At 36.0% G+C, this 7,852-nt stretch overlaps 1 protein-coding gene across 1 annotated transcript in view; it reads right to left on the bottom strand.

Annotated features, from left to right (window-relative positions):
* Positions 1-7,852, bottom strand: part of LOC107674373 (metabotropic glutamate receptor 6-like) — a 69,619-nt gene that overhangs the window by 57,507 nt on the left and 4,260 nt on the right. The window lies entirely within an intron of this gene.

Here is a 7,852-nt window from a genome sequence, read left to right as displayed (position 1 = left end):
AAAAATAATACAACAATAATACTTTTATTTTACAGTACAACTGCAAAATTACCATACAAATATTTAGTCTTAGTTTCTGAATATCTAGTCTTAATATTTAGACTTAATTAATTTATTGCAATTTCTATATTGCTCGGTTTTATTTCAATAAATTATTCAGCCCTAATCCTGTATATTATGCAAGTCTTGTATGTCCTTTTGACTTGGGCCAGTGAATAACCACCTAGCAACCACATAGCAACACATTAAAAAATACTAAGAACACCTTAGCAACCACACAGAATCACCTCATGTCAGAAGCTTGAAACTTTTTGTCATTTTTGCAAACTCTACATTCTTGCAATACACATTTCCTGCTGAATTCAGTGGATTCACACATTCTCATGACAATGATTCTACAGTAGTGTTTTACGAAAAAATGTTGGAACACTAAAAAACACTTTAAAAAAAAAATAAAAGAGTAATTTGAATTTCTAGCACTCTCCAACTATTCATGCACAGTGGATAATACATCATAAACAAGACCAGATACAATGTGCTTTAAAGAACGCAGGTTTCATTCTCAAAGCGTCCACTGGGAATGGCACTGCACTGAAACGCTGTGAATGGAGAGTGATATAGGCTGGCAAGTGGTGAAGCTCCGGGGAATGTAGCCCAACTGCTGATGTGTAGTGATTGTAAGACCAGCTGTAGAATATGTGTGGCTCTCAAAAGGGTTCAAAGGTCAATGAAAGACGGAATTTGTTCAGAAAGCAGAGAGAGAAAAGACTGTAGCCAGTGGCTAAAACTTCAATACAGGAAAAGTTAACTTTGATGTCAAGACTCGAGAGTGTATAGAATAAGGCTCTTGTCTATAGGATGATCATCCAGTTACTCGGAGATGCAATGGGGGAAGACAAACAGACCTGTACATGAATAAAAAGATATGATGAATCACCATGAGACTCAAGATGGTGCTGATGGTTGATGATTTTCAACTATTTTGTCCCTGTAGACATTCAGAAAATACAATCTTCAACAGTGGACATACATGCTTGTCATCTTCCTGAATCAAGAAATGTCATTTTTAACATGACTCTAATGATTTTGTTTCATACTGTAGCATTCTGTGGAACAGGGTTATTTAACTAAAACTAAAACCATAAAAAAAGAAAATGTTACTACAAAATTAAATAAGTGTTAAAAGAATTCAAATAAAATATATTACAACATTTCTCATTTTATTTTAACTTGATGTACTAAAATAACTATAACTGAAATAAAAACGATATAGATATGAAATAAACAAAAACTACTAAAAAAGACAAAACACAGCGAAATCACTGAAACTTTAACTAAAATTAAAAGAAAAACAGAAAATATAAAAATAAATACCGATTCAAAATATGAATAAAAACCATAATATTATCTCAATGATACTAAAATAACACTGCTGTGGAAATTACATTTTTTGAAGAAAAAAGATACCTCTTTTGTCTAGCTAAGACTAATTTCATAACTAGAAATGTATGCATCCTAAATACACCATTAATATTTTAAATGAAATTTTATAATAAAAAATATTTTTTTCTTTAGTATGACCTTCAGATTTAAGATTTATAACATCAACCTCTGTACTGATTACTGAATCAGACTGCCAAAGACAAAAGCCAAGACATTTTTTATTCAAACTTGGATTCAAAAGACATAATACTGCAAGGCTGTAACCATGTCTTGAACATTGGAGGAGGGGACCAATTAAATACAATGGTGAAGGAAATTCTTGTTGTCAAATATTAAATATTTAGCTACTTCTATCTTGCCTTGCTCTCTTTCGATGTTAAAGGGGACATCGGATGCAAAATTCACTTTTACATGATGTTTGCATATAAATGTGTCTTAGTAGTGTGTGGACATAACCACCATACAATGATAAAAATCCATCCTTTTTTTTAATCCCCAAAAAACCTAAACAGTCTCAATTATCAAGCCATTTTGATGAGCAGTATGATGTCATACTGCTCAGGCCCCGCCCACAACCAATGACGGACTGAACTGTTTTAGCATATTTCCGCCCTCAGTCAGTTGTACGCTGTCCGCCATTTTCTCCGTGCTCGAGCAGCTGTAGCAACAACATCACATAAGCATTGCAGGTGTTCTGCTGGATGTAAAAGTGAACATAAGAGTCTTCATTTTCTCCCGACATCAGAGCCACTGAAGACGCAGTGGATTCATTTTGTTTTTGATGGTAATGTGCCCGAATACACAAAAAACACTGTTGCCAACTCTCGCGAGACAAATAAGCAACCGCAGCTTCAAAAACAAGCCCAATATTTTTTGATAATTTATTATCATCAATATAATTTATTATCAATTATTTATTACCAATAAATGAGCCCGCAACATATTAAACTGAAACTATCCTTTTATCTGAAAAGCAAAAACATAAGTTATTTTACAAAAATCAGCAAACTGCAACAAAGCAGGAACAAAACTCATCTCCAATCACCTGTGAGCAGAATAGGATTGGACAGATGGAAAAGGAGAAAAACACAAGAGCTTCAAAGGGGAGCTGTAACATAGCCACATAGCCTATTTATAGCCTACTAAAATATTGGCTATTCGAACCAAATCTACTAGTTGTTTTTTGTTTTTTAACAGCCCTTGATAATTAATACATTACAAAAACATTGTAAAAATTAAAAATTAGGCTACCTTATAAAGGAAAAAAGTCAACCCATTCCTCTACGTCTACTATCATCGCTTGGATTACAGCGTCACCCTCATTGAAGAAAAATCACGTTCAAAAAGAAGGCGCGTGCGGAGGGGGCGGAATATTTGACAAATTACGCTACAGCACTTATATTTTTGCATTGATTGGCTATTAACTGTGAGCAGACAGAGTGTCAGTCAATGCATTGAAGAACTCAGTGAACATAATTGAAAAGTAACGAAGTTGCTTGTCAGGTTTTCCTAACAAGCAACCATGTTTTTTAAAAGAAGCCCAAATAACGTGATTTTGTCACGCAACTTTACAAAAAAAGAAGCCCAAAGAAGCGTATAATACGCGGACTTAGCAACTCTGACAAAAAATGGAAGAGAGGGGTGGAGTGAACAGTAGCTCATTATCATTTAAAGAGACATGCACTGAAATGGGTCGCTATGAACAGAGCTGTTTTTGACAAGGTAAAAAGGTCAGTTTGGCCATTTCTAATTTTTGAGGGGACTTGTCCCCCCTCTATGTCTATGGTGGTTATGGCCCTGACATACTGTATACTGTTTAAAAAATAGGCAATATACAATGCATATTGTGCATCATGCAGTAAACAGTACACAAGATTTCCATTCCGAACACAAGCCATGGTTTATATACGAGAGTGGAAGGGTAAATCATTGGAGCTGCATATGACAGCTTTCAGAACCTCTTAGTAGCGAGGCATTACATTTTGCTAAAAATTTTACATCACACTCCAGAGCACATCGCTGTAGCAGCGGCATTTGCTTTTTGCTGCAGTTGCTCGAAACTGCAACATCTACTCAGTGACAGGTGTTCAGCAGCAACTTCAGATATCGAACGCTGCTGTTCCAGTTCCTTATGAGCCTGGATTGCATTTACAGTAAGAACTGGAGATTGAGTTTGCTTCGAATAGCCAAATCAAATCCTAGACCGTTCGCATGCTCTTTTCGCCAGCTTCTCAGTCTGCCTGCCAAAGGCTTTGCCTTCTGCATTCCCTTTAAATTCATTCAGCTAACACAAATCAGATTGAATATCTAGTACAAAGAAATAAGTCTCCCTTACTGTTATCGACAATCTTTTCCCTTATATGATCTGGAGATGTGTGTGCTTGAGTGTACCAAAGCACCCCATTGATATTTCTGAAATTAAAATACATATTTAATATCGCAAACTAATTGTTTTGAAAGTGGGTTCATTTCCTCATGACAAGTAATTTGATTCTGGGTTGGCACTAAAGTGGCAGTGGCACGGCGTCAGACGATAATCAAAGGAGACAAGCTCTTCCATGCACTCTCTCTGGTAAATATAATTTTCACGGTGATAAAAACATCATTTGAAGCTGTTAAACATAATGGGCTGTTTCAATAATCCATGGTGGCATCATCTAATCACAGTAAACACTGTTTGTGAAGGGCTGCGTATGGATAGCACTCACCATGCAGCGAGCGCATGCGGAAATGCAGCATTAAAGTAAACGCAAGATCGCTTTGCGCATTCAGACACCACGAATGGTTTTCACAGGACACATCCCAATGGTGATCCCAAACAAACCTGTAAACAAGCAATAAAAGCCACCAATGAAAAGCCCACCCCAAGTGAATGATAAAAAGCAGCATGTTTATGAGTCATTTCAAAGGGAGAGGAAAGCACTTTCTAAATCATTTGCACATCAGAGACGGCTAATATGCAGTCAATAATAGCAGTCTGCAGACTATTATACTGGATTTCTGTCATTCACGTCAAGTTTCTTTGCTTTTCCTTCAATATATGCAATTAAGTTAAGTATTATATGACTCTAGTCTACGGACTTGATTTAAAGTAGAAATCTTAATTACTAGGATTGGCCTCTGCAAAAAAAAAAAAAAAAAAAATTTTTTGGGGGGGGGGGGGGGGGGCGCGGCTTTTTTCCTTCGTATTAGACCTAAATCTTGACGCTGATATCCATTAGGAGCCGTTGGAGAGAAGTTTGAAAGAACTCGTTCTGAAATGTCCAAAGTGACCTGGCACAAAAAAAGAGTGTCACTGTACCTGGATTAAGATGGACCATTCTGCAACAATGAGGTCAGTAGTTCAGAAATAAGCTGAGGGTCTTTGCAATAGACTGTCCATAATAGTTGTAACGGAAGCAGGGAGTATTTTGAAACCTCATACATCTTCTTGTTACCTGGATATGTGGGTTCATTCAGGGTATAATGGACAAGAGGAATTTCAGCAAGTCCCGCATTGTGCAGCAAACAAGCTAGAGCCGCAGCAAAATACAGCGCAGTCTCAAACGCCGCACACTTTGGTGAAGTAATGGTGCATAAAATGGCAGGTAATAGTCTGCATCAGGCAAAAGGGCGCATCGGGGGTGTGCTGCGGTCTTAAAGAGATCCCTTCAGAATCACAAAGTGGCAAATAAGACACAATACGTCTCGGTGGATTCACTGACACATACAAGAAACAACCCTCACAAGAAATAAACATCAAGCATGCAATTTGGGGCAAGATCTATGTCATGCAACTGAAGCTACAGCTTTTTGGGTAGAGAAGAAATTAACTCCTGAACCATGATAAACTGTGTAATTTATTTATGTAAGGATGTGTAATTTGTGACACTGGACCACAAAACCAGTCATAAGGGTCAATTTTTCAAATTTCAAATTGAGGTTTATACATAATCTGAAAGCTGAATAAATAAGCTTTCCATTGATGTATGGTTTGTTATGATAGGACAATATTTGGCCGAGATACAACTATTTGAAAATCTGGAATCTTTGCAAAAAAATGTAAATACTGAGAAAATCGCCTTTAAAGTTGTCCAAATTAAGTTCTTAATCTTAGCAATGCATATTACTAATCAAAAATTAAGTTTTAATATATGTACAGTAGGAAATTTACAAAATATCTTCATGGAACATGATCTTTACTTAATATCCTAATGATTTTTGGCATAAAAGAAAAATCAATAATTTTGACCCATACAATGTATTTTTGGCTATTGCTACAAATATACCCCAGCGACTTAAGACTGGTTTTGTGGTCCAGGGTCACATATTTGGGGTTTTCTGGGGATTTCTACCTAGGGTTAAGGTGAACCCAAATATAGAGTGCTGTGGTGGTGTTGATTTTTGTAAGCCAACCCAGAAGTTACCATAACCCTGGTTCCCACAACAAAAATGCAGTTTCCAATGGCTTTTGGATTATTGCAGAAAATAAGCTCTATGTCCAGCAAAAGTTTATAATTCTTACACATTTAATCTTCACAAATGAACATTTATGAATGTTGGAGCTAAACGTAGGCTATAAACAAACTACACCAAGGTCACATGACTTCAAAGTCACCACCAATAACTCTTTCAATCTTGTTTTAAAAACATTTAACTTGAATGTTTGAATTAGCATGAATAGCAGGAGAGTTCTTATAAACACAAAGAGGCTGTATAGGCAGACCAATTGGATGAGTTTACCGGATCGGCATGATGATGTTTAATGTCCCTGACAGCCTCTGCCTTTTTCAAGACAACTAAAAGCATTTTTTTTTTTTTTTATCAAAAGGGGGTAATACTGAAGTATTTTTTCATAGAATAAAATGTTGAATTAAATCTTGAGCTTGTGTTCACCACAGACCTTATTTCAGTAATTTAACCAAAAACCCATTCAAAAAAACCCACCGACTTCAGTGTGATGGAACCGTAAGTGCTAAAATGTGATTGCAAACTTGTTTCTGGTTTTTGGCCTACAAAAATACGTCATCCCTTGCAGCACTCTATTACAGCCAAAGTTGGGCTGGTTAGCATGGCCCAGTTAACCCTATAGTTACACCATTGGGAACAAAAAAACATCTTATCGTATGTTACCGTATATGTTTGGAGAGTATACTTTTGTTTTGTTTTTTAGCCCAAATCACATTGTCGATTTCAAACTCTCTGGCAGCCCTTTCCAGATTTCCTCAAGTCTGCATAATGGACTCTTATGTAAAGTTCTTACTGTAACTCTTCACTGTTAAAAAAAAAAGAAAAAAGTTGGATATAAAAAAACTGATGACTGGAGGATGTTTTACAAGAAAATACTATTTCAGTCTTTTTATTTTTTTTAATTCATGTTTAATTCAATTCAATTCAATTGCTGTTTCTTTGTTATATTTTGTGAAATTTACTAGCAATTTCCAAGTGAAAATTGTTTCAATGGCCATTTTTTTCAGTGTATGTTAGTTCACATTTTGTTCTTTCATTTATTTTATTTATTTCGCTATTATTGTTGTTACTTTGTTTGTTCTCCTTGCTGTGTATATTGTGTTAAAGTGCCCCTATTATGCCATTTCCAATATTGCCTTTCATGCAGTGCGTATAGCTGTATGTGAATGTAAACGATCTGCAAAGTTGTAAAGCTGAAAGTGCACGATAAATAAAGTTATTGGGTGCATCTCAATCAGCTCCCTAGCTCCCGAGCTCGTGAAACAGTAGATCGTGTACATAAATTCCGTCACTGGTAAGTTCCCTGACTCACTGCACGTTGGGACAGTGGAAGGCATAAATATAAAATATTATTAATAATAATAATAACAAAAAAATAAAACATGGCAGCGGGCCAAAACAGCCGCCAATTCTCCCGGTGCTCCCGATGGCCAGTCCGGGCCTGGTTCTATTGTATCTATTGTATTTTGTTGCGTCGCGCCGTGCCGCTCGCTTCTGGTGTAGACGCAGTGTTTTTTATCTAGCCTGACTGATGAGAAACAGAGAGACAACCAGTACTACTGTATACACTTAAATAAAACAACAACAATAATAATAATAGTAAAAGTGGCTTCTTTCTAAATATCATGTCTCAATCACAAAAGTGAATCAGTAGATCGTGTACACTAATTCGGTCACTGGTAAGTTCCCTGACTGCACGTTGGGACAGTGATCACTCGAATTCCAGTGACATGATTACATACAGCGTCAACGGACAACATAGTAGAACGTCGTCACTGGAATTAATAAACAACAGGCAGGACCAATCTAATTTTTATATTATTTTTTTATTCTCTTAAAACACATCGTTCTGTTACATGTTCTTACAACATTTCAGCCAAATATTAATTATAAATGATAATTAGATTTATTTATTTATTTTATTTATTTATTTAGTAATTTAGCAGACGCTTTTATCCAA

The sequence above is a fragment of the Sinocyclocheilus anshuiensis genome, unplaced genomic scaffold, assembly GCF_001515605.1.
Source record: "Sinocyclocheilus anshuiensis isolate Anshui unplaced genomic scaffold, SAMN03320099.WGS_v1.1 scaffold188, whole genome shotgun sequence".
Classification (NCBI taxonomy): domain Eukaryota; kingdom Metazoa; phylum Chordata; class Actinopteri; order Cypriniformes; family Cyprinidae; genus Sinocyclocheilus; species Sinocyclocheilus anshuiensis.
The sequence above is the reverse complement of the archived record's forward strand: the minus strand, read 5'-3'. Positions and strand labels throughout refer to the sequence as shown.